This window comes from Zingiber officinale, chromosome 5A, assembly GCF_018446385.1.
Source record: "Zingiber officinale cultivar Zhangliang chromosome 5A, Zo_v1.1, whole genome shotgun sequence".
Taxonomy (NCBI): Eukaryota; Viridiplantae; Streptophyta; class Magnoliopsida; order Zingiberales; family Zingiberaceae; genus Zingiber; species Zingiber officinale.
In genome coordinates this window covers 104,113,310-104,126,494 of record NC_055994.1, presented here as the reverse complement: position 1 = coordinate 104,126,494, position 13,185 = coordinate 104,113,310, and the positions used below count along the sequence as shown (strand labels likewise).

General features: G+C 37.1%; 1 long non-coding RNA gene across 2 annotated transcripts; it reads left to right on the top strand.

The window, feature by feature from the left end:
• Positions 1-4,485: 4,485 nt before the first annotated feature.
• Positions 4,486-5,171, top strand: LOC121983093. Of its 2 annotated transcripts, none has more exons than XR_006112380.1 (3): positions 4,486-4,686; positions 4,774-4,869; positions 4,943-5,171. It is a non-coding gene; the product is annotated as an uncharacterized LOC121983093 (long non-coding RNA). The 2 variants fall into 2 exon arrangements; XR_006112381.1 differs by having other exon boundaries at positions 4,934-5,171.
• Positions 5,172-13,185: the final 8,014 nt, after the last annotated feature.

Below are 13,185 nucleotides of genomic sequence, written 5' to 3'. Positions count from 1 at the left end.
GATAATCATATAATTAATATTATGAACATTAAAATATAACTAAATGTTATTTGATTTTAGAGTCGTCAATTTAGATTGGGTCTGTCAAGTTAGCTCGTCCTGTCAAATAATTTAAGCGGGTTGGGTTGAAATTTTATCAACCTAAGTCCACGGCGGGCCGACCCGCCTAGGCCCGCGATATGTTTAGATTGACCCGCGGGTTGAGAAATACATGTAAATGAGGTTTTATGTCAATTTATTACCTTTCTTTATTATAATTTTACAATAAAAATAATATTTTTCATTCAATAAAATTACTCATTTAAGTCAATTTATATTTAAAATGCATGTTCAAGGATATATTTGATTGATGAAACCTTTCCGAAGTAAAACTTTGAAAATCTGAAATATTTTTTAATTTTTTAAAAAATTTTGATGGGGTCGTGCGTTGGCCCGCCAAACCCGCAACCCGCCTTGGATTAGGTTAGGTTGAAAATTTCCCAACCCGCCAAGTTGATGGGTTGGCTCACCCCGCCCCGCCAAATAGTTGACCCGTTATGAGCCAAGCCGCCTTACCACGGATTGATCCATCTGACAGTTCTCTTTGATTCAACTTAAGTAATAGTAATGTAATAAAAATTTATTTATTTGAAAGTTTTAATAAATAATCTAGTTTAATATTTTACATTACTTACTATTATAAAACGAACTATATATATAATAATAATAATAATATTATTATTATTATTATTTAAACCCTACCTATTATTATTATTATTATTTAAACCCTACCTTCTTACTTTTTATGTTTTTTTTTTCCACATTTTTCTTTATTATTATTTTTTTACCTTTTCCTTTTTTTTTATTTTAAAAATTTTTTATTTTTACATTTTTAAAATTTTTTAAAAATTTTAAATTTAAATTTTTTTAATTTTTTATTATTGTTCATTATTTTTAAAGTTTTTTATTTTTATTTTTTCCAATATTTTTTTTCAATTTTTAAAATTTTCAAAGTTTTTTTATTTTTTAGTTTTTTACGTATTTTCTATTTTTTATTTTTTTATTATTTTTTACTTTTTTTTTATATTTTATATTTTTAACTTTTTTTACATTTTTTATATTTTTAACTTTTTTTTTTATTTTTTAACGTTTTTTTTATTTTTTTTATGTTTTTTCTAATTTTTCATTTTTTTAAAATTATTTTTTACTTTTTTCTATTATTTTTATTTTTTTTTTATGTTTTTCTTTTATCGGAGGATATTTTTGATAAAGAAAATTCGTTAACTCCAGTGATCCTGTCCGAGCGGTGAGTCGACGGATGCTGGAGACGTGGCACGCTCCGCTGTCTCTGGCCGACGATGAATATCTCCGACGAACCTGCAAAGAAGCCGAGTCGGGAGGAGTTTCCCGACGACGACCCTCCGACGCTCAAGTCAGGCAACGAGAAATGAGAGAGGCAACGTAACTGTGGCTACAGTGAGGATTCCGCATACCTTTGTCGACGTCTGGGGGCCCTTATATAGGACCCCGGGGAGGCGCGGACACGCTTCTTGATGCGTGCACGCTTCCCCAAACATACCTTGACGAGCCAATGTCAGAAAAGTACCCCTGACGCCATTCCGCAATCGTCCGAGCATATCCCGGATGTGACCGTGGAAGCTTCCACAGTATGATCCTTTGTACGGCTCGGCCGCCAACCCTGCTGCCTGTCGGCGGCAGATGTCTCGAGGATGATGTTATCCCCTGTCTCCTTTGTCCTCTTGCGCATCCTGTCTGTTCCAGGGCTGAGCGGTTCGGCCGCTCGGCAGACATATCACTTCTGCCCCGGTTGTAGGTATCGGTCCGACTGGGAGGACTCCCGGTCGTATGCTCGGATGAGATTGCTCCTGCCTGTCTTTGTTGCCTTGTGCCTCGGCCGAACGGACAGCCCGCTCGGCCTTGAAACCTTTTTACCTTGAGCATCGGAAACCTGACCCTAGCCGGGTTGTCTTTCATTTGGCTCGGGGGATTCCCGGCCGGTCGACCCTCTCAGTCCGGTCGGTCGGGTTTCAGGGTTGAATCTTTTGACCTTTGACCTCCACGTGTCGTTGACCTTCCGCCAACGAAGGTTCCCCGTTCTTACTACCGGATCACCCAGAATTAAGAAAAATCTCAGTTTACGAGGTTTTCTGATTCTGGGTTGCATGTCCTTTTTGTTGACGTATCGGACATGAAAAATTATTCAAAAATTATTGATTACTTAAATCAAACAGAATTTTTGTTAATAACTTTAAATGAATAATTAAAATTATCAAGAATAACTTCTAATCATGAGTAAAAAAAAAATTGTAAATACCAAATTAGATCGTTTATCACATTGATCCTGTCCAAGTCGCTGAATCAACGGACGCTGGGTACGTGGCGCTCTCCTACTACTGAAGTAGATCTCCGACCACTTGTACCAACTTCCGGCGAACCTGCAAAGAAGTCGAGCCGGGAAGGGGTTCCCGCGACAACCCTCTAACGCTCAAGTCAGGCAAAAGACAAACAAGAAGGTGGCTTCCAGGATCAGAGATTTCATACCTCCGGTGAAGTCTAAGGGCTCTTATATAGAGCTATGGGAGCTTGGTGCACACAAACCGAGGTGTACACGTGTCCTATACCATACCGCAGCATGGGCTTGTCAGAAGATCATGTCTGACGCCATACTACTACAGTTTGAGCGTCTCCTTGATGGGACAGCAGAACCCTTTGTCGTACGATACTGAGTATGGCCTGGTCCTCGAACATGCCTGTTGTCAGCAACAGGGGTTACTAAGATGACGTACCCGCTGTCCCATACTTTTTGACTTCCTCTTCCCGGATCGACCATCAAGCCGCTCGGCCAGAATATTCGCCTTTGGTCTGGCGTAGGTGGTCGTCCGTCCAGGAAGGTTCAGGGTCGTCGCCTACTCGGCTCTCATAGCCTGACACCCTAGCCGAACGGGCAACTGCTCGACCCTTACTCTTGCTTTGCACTGCGGCCGAGTGGACTATCCGCTCGGCCATATGCTCTTCTTTCCTGCACTGGAAATCTGGGCTCACGGCAAGATGGTTGTTCTCTTGGATGAAGGTCATTGCCTAGTGATCAGCATGTCCCGCTCGCTCGTCAAGCCCCCTTTGACTGTTGACCTCCACGTGTCGTTGACCTTGCCCTCATGAGGGCCTGTGGCCTTGTCACCGGATCACACATATTTAATAAATGTTGTATTATTCTATTAATAAATGTATGGCGAAACCTAATTAATGGTCTTCCCTTCTCCGCTTTTCCGCACGTAGCCAATTAGCCATACGCTGCACGAAGCTTTCCCTTTTTCACACGCAGCACAGCGACGAAGCTGAGCGATCCACCTTTCGTTTCCCGACATTAATCTTCTCTCAGGTTCCCCTTCAATAAGAAAAGAAAAAAACAACATTGTTATTTCCCACAGCCTGATCCTGTTGAATTTTTGGAAGAGGATCAATGATACTGGAAAAACTGGCGTCATGTTTACAAGTTGTTTTAAACAATTCTTTTTATTCGATTGGATCTTGAGGAAATCTTTCTTTCAATAATTTTTATACAGTCCATGAAATGCACCATTGTTTTTTGTTTTTCATTTTGTTTTGATGAAATATTTTTTTTAGTTAATATATATGTTTATTTTGATTGTGAGATTCAGGCATTGACTGTTTTGAAGTACCTAGTTGGAAATGGATCTGAGCGAGTAATTGACGACATGAGGGAGCATGCTTACCAGATATCGGTAGTGCAATATTCATAATCTTATTCTTCTTCCACAATAATGTACATAGCCTTGATGTTATAGTGTTGTACAATGCATGTGCTTGTTTAACTGGAAATGATGCTTATCTTTCAGATTTTATCCGACTTCCAGTACATTGATTCAAGTGGAAGAGATCAGGGACATAATGTTAGAAAGAAATCCCAAGCCCTCGTAGCTCTAATTAATGATAAAAGAAAGGATACAGGAAGTTAGGCAAAAAGCAGCAGCTAACCGCGACAAGCAATCTTACTGAATTCTAAAATAATTATGGTATGGTTCACTCACTCTGTCTATTAACAGTTCTTCTGTTCTCGTGTAGATTTCAAAGTACACATTCAAGTAGGCCTGATTCATATCTAAGCCCAAGGCATTATGGTGACCGTTATGATCATTCTGATAGTCGTTATGCTAGTAGAGATGATGACCTGTATGGTAATTGGAAGGAACGAGATTGGGGTTACAAAGATGATGAATTGATGATAGAAGTGTCAGGGTTAGCGATCCATATGGTCGATAGGAAGATCGTTATGGTAGGTACTCTGATGAACGTTATGGCAGAGATGGTTATAAGGATGATGAGCATAGAGGAGGTCAGGAAGGTGCTTATGGTTCAAGAAATACAGGCTTCAGTAGAAAGTGTTCCTTTGATGATGATGACCGCTCAATCAGGTTAGTTTTTTGCTCTTACTATATCTGTAGTATTACTTCTCATAATCAGTAAATCATCTGGATTTTAGTTGCATTGTTATGTGTTAATGAGTTGATGCTAGTCTGCTGAGTAAATATTGTATTGTCCTCTTCCTTTGAGTAAAATTTCTTTAACCATGTTCATTAAAGAATGTTTTAAAAATCATGTTTGTTTATGTTGTCTTTTATGTTGAAGTGTGGGTGGCAGAGTTGACCATGTTCCTCGGGATGAAAGGTGAGCAGTTTGAATTCTTTTGTATTGTAGTTGTGAGTCTTATATCTGTGTGCCTTTCTCGACTGACAAATTTTAATAAAACACCAGAGAGCTGGACCGCAGGCTTTCTGAGCAGAGTAGTGGTGCCCCACCAAGCTATGAAGAAGCCACAAGAGATGTCCACAACCATGTGCAAGGAGATAGGTACACCTTGCATACAATCATATCCTGTTATGGAAATTCTTTTTTCTAACAACTCCACTGGTAGAAATATCAGTGGAGTTAAAGCAGCTGCACCAACAGCACCTTCTTCTGTACCAAGCACAAACTCTCCTCCACAAACTCTGAATCAGGGTTCACCACCTGTGCCAGCAGCTAGCTCCACTGTCAAAATTGAAAACCATGGTTCAGGCAATATAATGTTTCATATTCTCTATCTAAACAAACAACAACGGTAATAGCAATGGTTTTGATGAGTTTGATCCACGAGGTTCGGCATCAGGTATTGAATTTTTTTTTTATTATCCCCAGAGTTCAGGAATACTACTCCCATTTCTAAATTTTTAATGATAGCGTATAGCTTCAGATAAATTAGGCTTGAGAGATACTGGAATTCTACTCCCAGGTGGACATGGCTCGAAGAAGATGAAGTCAAAGTGTTATATTGAATTTAAGGTAGTTTTCAATATTTGTATGTTCATTGAAAATGTGTAATGTATAATTTTCAGGTTTGAAAATGCCTTCACAATGCAGATTGATCCTAGAAATGTGGAGATATATACATTAGCAAGGCAGATTGATCCTAGAAATGTGGAGATATATACATTATTGAACAACACGAGCTGTATCTCGAGCACGAGCATTAGGCATTGAACTCTTTGACTCAGGAAAATTTGCGGAAGCAAGCTTAGCTCACGAGGAAGGACTCAAGTATGACCTTGCAAATCCTGTTCTTTACTGCAACCAAGCTGCTTGTCGTTCCAAACTCGGACAATGGGAAAAGGCAGTTGATGAAAGTCCTTAGACGTGCTGCCTCATATTCAGAGGTGATATGATTTACTTCTAAAACTTAATATTTTAAGTACAGTGTTTAGTTAGTTTTGGATGTAGATGTCTCGTTATTAGTTTGTATTTATAATTTTGACTTAAATATTTGTTGGATAAATTTAAATTATGTACTTGCACTTTAAATTTTATTTTATAACTTTTTTCTATTTTAAATGATGGATTGTATTTTATAGCTTTTTTTTCTATTTTAAATGATGGATGAATTGTGATAATGTGTAAATATTGAATTCATATTATATATTCTAAATAAATATCAATGATTACTTTAAATATATTTATAAATTATTATAGTAATATTTATTAATGTCATTATAAATTAATTAAGGTGACATTTAATTTTAAAATCATCTTTTAAATAATTTTTATTGACATTTTTTATTATCTTCATAAAAATATAAATTTCATAATAAATAAGTTTTGGTGGCATTTAATAACAAGACATATATAAATACCTTTAAAATATGATTTTTTTTTGACATTTTAAATAACGTTATATTTTTAAATTGTAACACTTTTAACATTAGTATTAATATTGTATAACGAATTATTAAATGTCAGGAATATGAGAAGGGTCTTGTAGGATTAAGTCCATATGGGTGGACTAGATTTAATTGAGTCCACATGGATGGACTTAATCTCCATAAGGTTGGGCTCACACTTAATTAACACACACACAACTACTAAATACCATTAAAGTAACTAAACTCGATTAAGTGATCTAATGTTTCATTGCATATAAGAAGGGTTTGGATTTGGATGTGGATTCAATGTGTAGATCCAAAACTTGGTTCATTAACATTGATGGACTGTTACAGATGGATGGACTTTAAGGGCAATAGTCCCTATAGGATGGACTTAGTATATAAAGGACGAGACTCATGAATTAGGGCAAGGTTCTAGAGTCTTTTCAACCTCTTCTCTTCCTCATCAAGAGAAAGTTAAGGACGATTGCTGTCGCCCACTCTTGTAGAAAACTTTTCCACAGTAGCAGGAACTCCGGTGACAAGTAAGAAACATTAGCCTTTGCGATGGATTCAGGTCAGCCATTCATGTGCTATTGTTTCAATTTGTATTGAGTTTTAGAGATTGATAAAAGCTAAACCCTAGTATAAATAGATCCTTTAGTTCATATATGATGTATTGTAATTCTAACGTCTAAGACGATATTATTTTATAGGACATTTTTTTTTGAAGATACCATTAAAACATTAGTGTCATCATAAATATATTATAAGGATATTATTTGTGTCATACTGTACTATTATTCTTATAGTGTATTATAACATGTCATTTATTCTAGCATTGACTTTGACTTTTGTGTTAAGCATCTAGTGGGCCACTATACAGATGGATCACTAAGATATATAGTACCATATATAAGTTATCACAATGAATTGGGTTTGACGGTAAGGTACAACATAATTATGTCTAGCTAACACAATCACCTCCTTTAAAAGATAGACTATATGTCGTCTTTGTTCCATATTATTTTCAAAACAACCTTTGAGAGATCACCTCCACAAACCCACCCTCACAAATGAGAAAGATGAGTTTAGTTCTTTATAGTACAAGGAAAGACCTAAATTATAGACAGCTTAACGTGTTCCAAGTGATCAAATCAAAACTTTTATAATTTTCATTTCATTATTTAGGCTAATCTACAACCTTGCTGCCAGAGCTGTCAGACGGGTCAATTCGTGGCTGGACGGATCGGCCCGTGGCAGGTTAACCATTTGGCGGGGCGGGGCGGGCCAACCCGTCAACTTGGCGGGTTGGGAAATTTCTAACCCAACCCATTCTAAGGTGGGTTGCGGGTTTGGCGGGCCAACCCGCGGGCCCATCAAAAATTTTTAAAAGAATTAAAAAATATTTCATATCTTCAACATTTTACTTCGAAAAAAGTTTCTACAATTAAATATATACATAAACATGTATTTTAAATATAAATGAACACAAACGAGTACTTATGTTGGATGAAAAGTACTATTTTTATTTCAAAATTATAACAAAGAAAGATAATAAATTGGCCTAAAACTTATCTTACATGTGTTTTTCAATCCGCGGGCCAACCCAAGCCCAAGCGGGCCGACCCGCGCGGGTCGCGGGCCTAGGCGGGTCGGCCCACGGCGGACTTGGGTTGATAAAATTCCAACCCAACCCGCTTAAATTGTTTGGCGGGACGGGTCAACCCGACGGGCCCAACCCAAATTGACGGCTCTACTTGCTGCCTCCTCATGAAAAGAAGTAACCGTGGATGGTTGGTCTCTCCTTTTTAACTTTTGTCAGTCATATCTTACTTACAAGAGTCAACCTACCTCTTAAAAAATATAATTATTTTTAAATTTAAATAATACTTTTATAATTAATCTTAAATAAAATATGAAATTTTAGAGGATAATCTATTATATGCCATCGACTTATCTTTATTAAAGGGGTTGTTTCTATGATTAAGGGATTGTTTCTGTGATTCAAATTTGTATGATCATTAGATCACATGATAATAATTTTAGTATTAGATCAAAGGCTCTAATTCTTCCTTATTAATTCTAAGTAGTTAGGAAAAATACAGAGTAGACAAACTTGAATCAAAAATAATATTTCAAGGACAAGACAAGTCATGTCAGGTGAGATATGGATTGAAACTTAGTTTGATCTCGCTAGCTGCAAATAATGGGTTGGATTTATCCCTAATCATTCCGTCGACTAAAAGTTAATTATATGATTTATCTTCTTTTATATAATCTAGAGACATACTCTAAAGAATATTTGAGATGAATATAATTATTTTTTTTTTAATAATGGATTGGATTTGCCAAATCAATGGATATATCACAAGGGGGCAGATTGAAGTGATGGTGGGGAAGAAGAAAGGGACATTGTAGTCAACTCCTTTTCAAACAGGGACGGCCTCTTCTTGTCTCCAAGTTCCACATGCATTTCACAATATTTTCCCAACTACCAGCGGTGTTTTCAGAGTCAAGACAATTTGGAGTTCACTAGCCATGCTTGCTTTATACAACATGGAGAAATCAAAACATGGTCTTATGGAGCCTATCACGTTTTACTTAGAAAGTGCAAATCACTATGACACAATATGACCCATCTAAATGGAAGAAGTATATATATAATCCAACTTCTTCGATTTAGATGGGTGATAGTTTTTGATTTAATTCAAGTATTTATAATAATTTAACATTATACTAATGTGATGAATTGTGACAAAAGATGAATACGCTCGTCTCCAGCGTCCCTGTCAACCCGTCCCAAGGTTAATACGGAGGAGATAAATCACGTGCAGCTACTAACCTTTGGAATAGTGACTAACACATAAGGAAGGTATTTATCTCAGTTTTGTCAAGATTCGAACCCAGATCTCATTGTGTCAACACATCATGCGCTAACCATTATACTCATACGAAGGGACAAAATAGTATACTAATATGATGAATGATGTATAATAATGTGATTAATGTTAAAATTGGAGTGTGATGGACAATTTGCTTATAGTTCTACACCTATATTAAAGGAGCACTTTGTCTTTATCGTGTCATATTAGTGCTAGATTAGATAATCAATCATACTCAAGATAAGTTCGATGTTATAAGCTGTTAGTTTTAAATAAAATTGTGATAAGAATATAGTTATCTTAAATTTGAAATCTTAATTATATAGGAAAAAACCTTAGAAACATTGAATATATGAAAAAAGATAAAATTATATTTAAGCGCCAAGGACAAGAAGCCATGCATGAAAAGGAGCCAAAGGCAAGGAGACTTTGCGATAATGTAGTTATCCACTCTAAAATTGTGTTTGGCCCTTCTTTCAGTGGAGTATTAACATCTCGAGCCCTTTCTCTTAAGAGAGGAACAGAAGGAATTTGAAATATTACTTAGAAACATAAAGAGAGCTCCCTAGTAAAATATTATTATCTAATTTAGTAGATAGCGGAACATTTCAACAGCACTAACTTTAAAAACTTAGAGCTCCATGTCATGTCTTGAGGGTCTTTTTCCAAGGAATTAATGCTCTTGTTAGGGCGGTAAGGGCTCGGGCTTGAACATTTCACTTCACTTTTTTTTATTTAGATTTAATTTACAGTGAAAATTTAAAGTAAAATACACCTATAACCCTAACACTTATTTTATTCGGTATTTACTTCTTAGGTGATTAATTCAAAATCTATGTTTACCGATCCATCATCACTAATGAAATTCTCCTTCCCAAATCAAAATTGAAAGTGGAGAAATCTTCTATGATAGTTTTACAACACAGTACAAAAGGAGATGACGCAAGAAAAGATTACAATGATTTTACTTGATATATATAGGCTTCTTCTTCTTCAAATGTTTGCACCAAAGATAGAGATTGAGCTCAAGAAACTTCTCAGTAATCAGGTAGTACGAAAACATTGGCTTGAGATGAGAGCTCTACCCCTTCAAACGTTTGCTTTTTCTTTTATATGAATCCTTGAGTCAAGGTTTTTATTTTAGATATTAGTCGATTGTTGTAGACTATCAGACGATTGATATGGTCTTCGATAATTGTTCATGTCATTGAACGACCACCGACTCTTTTAACCATTGATAAAAATATATGCTGACCAGGAGATCTAGGATGATAAAATGCCTTATACATCGAGCTAATGGAGAGCCGATCAAAAGGCTCGAGATAGGAGGGATAACATACAAAAGAGCTCACACAGGCCGACAACCTAGAAATGTCTCAAGTATCTTCGTGGAAAAGTCAAGGTCACGTTGAGTCATGTGAGTCCTATAAATGAGATTGTTCCTGACAAGACGCAGATTGTCATAAAATTTAGAGAGTAAACTTGTGTTAATGGAATTATCACAATTCACTAATTTCTTTAACTCATAAATGCAATTATGTCAATCACACTCGAACAGTAGAAACGAAAAATCTTCTCATGAAAGTAGCATGCCAAAATAATTTGAAATTTATGCCTACTAGATGATTTATCTTCGTGTTAATCTTAGAACAGATTGACGGGACATTGAGGATGAACATATTCATCTTTTGCCACCACTAAAATACATCTGCCCTAGATGTGTTATTTCTAGAGGTGCCGACGACCACTTGAAGTCTACGTTTTTGTTTAGATTTAATTGATTAGTATCTCAATAACAAAACTAATAAAAAGATGATGTAATCTAAATAATCGTTACATAGGCATCATTCCAATGGATCGGATGAAGACACTGACTAGAGAAGGAGAAGCATTGTGCTCAGCCGATCTGTCGAAGAAGAGGAATCTAGTCGCCAAAGATAGAGACATTGGTGAACACAATGGTGCTCACCTGAGAAAAGAGAATAACACAATGGTGAACCCTAAACCCTTAGGGAGAAATGGAAAACTTTAAACACCTTACTGGAGAGGAAAAAGGACACTTGTCAAAAAAAAGATTTGCTCACCGGAGAGAAGGCTAGAAGGTCACCAAATCCCTAGTTTGAGAAAAGCACTCAACTCAAATGGGGACTAAGGAAGAATGGTTCCAGACGCCGACCAAAAATCCTTCGGTTGGTGGAGGTGTTAGAGAGATACCCAAGAGTCATTGAGCTTAGAGCCTTTGAGAGGAGTGATGAAGAAGATTGACGAGAGGAGTGAGCTTGGAGCTTTGAGAGTGGTGGTATGCCGACGAAGTTAGGGTTTTTGGAGGAAAAGAAATGTGAGGTTGAAATTGTCACGTCCCAGGTAGTCTCTATCAGAAGAAATTTCGATAGCATCTCCCCTGTACGGGTGACAGTCTGAAACTTCCTACAACCATCCAGCTCGGCCAACACGACCAGAACAATAACAATAAAAATAAACAAACGCCCATGCAGTTTAATAGTAAAACTAAACTAATGCAACGATAAGGAAAATCATATCAAAAATCCTACTCAACTACACCCATAAAACTCAAATCATATTTCTACTCAACTACACCCATAAAACTCAAATCACAATGTCGCAAATAAAAGCAACTTACCTCTTCTGCCGTCCCGACAGACATGTAGCAGAATATATCCAAATTAAAACCTCATCGACATATAAAGGAAAAATCATACAATATCCATAGAGTAAAACCAGAATAAGTCTAAAACATAGTCTAACTAGTATAATAAGAAAATCAAAAGATAAACACACATCCTTGCAATCTGCAAGGAGACAAGCGACTGGAGAACTCCGAACAACCTCAACCTGAAATAGTAATATCAACGGGATGAGTCAACTCCTCAGTGGGTAACTACTGACATGCATAGTAAGAAATAACCAATAGCAATAATTATGCATACAGTCTCCTGATATAGGAATGATAAATGCAAACTGAAATAAACAGGAGAAAAACTGTACTAACCAGGACTTGGTACAGAGATAACAAGGTCATCAGACCGGGAGGTATAGAAATCCTGTATGCATGTCAAACATATACATCCACAAAAAATGCAGCATATAAGTGCAACAAATACAAGCAATAAATGCATCAATGCGTATGATGCCAATGACATGTCCTGGTCACCCTTACTGCTAGTCAGCCGTCTCACACACGATGGTGAGACCGAGTGGGTAGAGCTGTGACAACCGTGCACTTTGCCATCACTGCTTCTGAGTGACCGAGTGGACGGGATGCTGTCGAAATACACCTATCCTCCTACCCCAAATCATAAGTGGGGGAGCGCAATGCTCTCATCTCCCTGAGATAATCCAAAGGAGGGATATCTGTCGGCTACCACGCTACGTCACACTACCCATGAGCGGACCAACGGAGTCAAACAGAGCAAAACTGTCTGCTGGCTACCACGCTGCGTCACCAGACCAGCGAAGCCTAATAGAGCAGAACTATCTGTCGGCTACCACGCTGAGTCACCTGACCAGCGGAGCCTAACAACAGAACTGCCACACACCCTGTCTGACATACCACTAACCCATGAGTGGTGGTGTATGCAAATCTATGTAACTGGCGATATGCTCAACAATAATGAAGCCAACAATCACACAGCATGCAATCATGCGAGATGATGCATGACACTAAGCATGGAAATATCCTGATACTATCCATCTCTACATAATGTGTACCATAGGATAAATGGATCAAATCAATGGTCTAAGTACATAGGTCAAATAAGGTATAAAAACCTAGGTCCTGAAAATAACAAGGCATGGTTATGTCACTACCACTATAAGCATATAAAATCATGTGGGTACTAACATGGAATGCATAACAAGTAAGCAAAACAAGCATGTAACAAGTAGCCGGTAGTGACAAGCCGATGCAGATAAGAAACATAATTATTACTACTTGTTAAAAACTACTATGCATATCAAATGACATATATAAAAAGATAAGTCAAAGTACCCGCCTCCAATAAGAGGATCGTATCCGAAATAGATCCCTCGTCGAGACATCGTCTCGAATCAAAGTCCTGTGATATCAAACATAATGTATTTAGCTA